Raw genomic sequence first — 2,500 nt, 5'->3', positions numbered from 1 at the left:
TTATTATTATTATTGTTATTATTATTATTATTATTATTATTATTATTATTATTATTATTATTATTTTAATAGGATCAGGATTTTTTTTATTATGTTATATTTCAGTTTTTATATGAAACTACATAAAAGTATTTACACCATCTTCCTTTCTGACACCTAAAAATATTTGCCAATTATGTAAGACTTGACATATATGTATTGTACAAGGGGTATTTTCAGGATTTTTTCATATTGACGATTTGACAAATGTGACGAATGAAACTGACATCTGTATGTTAACAAACAGACATTCTTGAAAAAAAGAAATGCTGTTCAATAGTTCATGGTTTTATTTCCATTTAATGAGCAAAGGTAATACACGACAAAGTCATGTATTGCCTGAACATTGTTTCATCACATAGTCATCTGACCAGTCAATTCTATCAAATATGTCAGAATGACTTAACAGCCCCCCAAAAACAATATTTTAAGAAATATCATAGTACTATTCACAGTGAAATGGATGCACTAGTAACTAAACTCTGCTCTGATATGGCAGCCAACATGTTTGCATGTAATCATCTGCTTCTTTTTCATTTTACTGCAATGCTGGCTCAAGTCAGTCTATAGTAAAATAAAAGAGTAAAGCCGATACAGAACTTTGGCGCTGATCAGCCCTCAAACAGTTAGGTTATCTCATTGTTCAACAGCAAAAAAATCTAACTTCACAGTGGAATATTTTTTTATGGTTACTCACAGTACAGGACAATACCTCACATACCCTCCTATGGTATTTCAAAGAGGCAGATGTTCTCAGGCAAATATGACGAGTGCATTGTGTCATTATTAACAGTTGTCAGTTGATGCTGTAAGTCATTTGATTTAGAAAAACTGTGCTTTTTTATTATATAATCTATACCATAAAGCTGCTTAGAGCAGTCCCGCAGTTTAAACTATGTAACGTTTACAATAGGATTTAATCAGTGGAACAGCAGCATAAATCCCATAATGACTGCAAACATTTTTATCCCAGATGGCTCCAGTGGGAGCTGAATTCTAATGTTTTGCTCTCCTCAGTCATTAAAACACGAAGAATGGGTTGTTTTATGCAGGGGTGCTGTTTGTTTACTGATCTTGGGGCTGTATTTCTATTTTCTACAGTATGTACTATTGCATGCTGCATAAATCTTCCTTTGGACTCAGCACTGATCATTATGCTGTTTTTGTGTTATTAGGCTGCTGTCTGGTCTCAGGGAATCCAAGCTGGAGGTGAGATCCAGTGGGAAAGATGGTGTCATGAGTTCATCAGCTGCAGGTGGATGGGTGTAGCTATAGTGCCTTGCGAAAGTATTGCCCCCAAGAACCTTTTGACATTTTGTCACATTTCAGGCTTTAAACTTAAAGATAACAAATTGAAAATATTTTCAAGAATCAACAACATGTGAGACACAATTGTGAAGTGGAACCAAATGTATTCAAAATTTTATATTGTGTTTACAAATAAAAAACTGAAAAGTAGGACGTGCAAAAGTATTGCCCCCCTTTGAGTTAATACTTTGTACAACCTCCTTTTGCAGCGATCACAGCCCTTTTTTGTATGTCTCTATAAGTTTTTCACATCTTATGGCAGAAATCTTTGCCCAGTCTTTCTTACAAAACAGGTCAAATTCCTTAAGGTTTGATGGAGATCGTTTGTGCACAGCAATTTCCAGATCTTTCCACAGATGCTCTATTGGATTGAGGTCTGGACTTTTGCTTGGCCATTCTAACACCTTGATATGGTTAGTTTTATACCATTTCATTGTACATTTGAATATATGTTTAGGATCATTGTTCTATTGGAAGGTGAACCTCCGCCCCATCCTCAGGTCTTTGGCAGACTCCAACAGATTTTCTGCCAGAATCGCCCTGTATTTGGCTCTATCCATCTTCCCATGGACTCTAACAATCTTCCTAGTCCCTGCTGAAGAAAATCAACCTCAGAGCATGGTGCTGCCACCACCATGTTTGAGGGTGGGGATGGTGTTTTCAGGGTGATGTGCAGTGTTACTTTTACGCCAAACGTAACGTTTTGCATTCAGCCCAAAAAGTTCAATTTTGGTTTCATCTGACCAGATCACCTTGTTTCACATGTCCTCTGTGTCTCCCATGTGGCTTCTTGCAAACTCCAAAAGGGCCTTTTTATGGTTTTCTTTCAAAAATGGCCTTCTCCTTCCACTCTTCCATAAAGGCCAGATTTATGCAGAGTACAACTAATAGTTGTCTTATGGACAGCTGTGTATGTCTGCAGGTCATCCAGCGTGATCATGGGCCTCTTGGTTGCTTCTCTGCTTAGTTTCCTCTTTGTTTGGGCTGAAAGTTTAGAGGGACGGCCAGGTCTTGTTAGGTTTGCAGTGTTTTTATGCTCTCTCCATTTTGATATTATTGCTCGGGCATTGCTCCGGGAGACGTTTAAATATTGTGAAATCTTCTTGTATCCCATGCTGCTTTGAACTTTTCCACAACTTTATCCCGGACCTGC

The sequence above is a fragment of the Antennarius striatus genome, chromosome 14, assembly GCF_040054535.1.
Source record: "Antennarius striatus isolate MH-2024 chromosome 14, ASM4005453v1, whole genome shotgun sequence".
NCBI lineage: Eukaryota > Metazoa > Chordata > Actinopteri > Lophiiformes > Antennariidae > Antennarius > Antennarius striatus.
Note: the sequence above shows the minus strand (reverse complement) of the source record.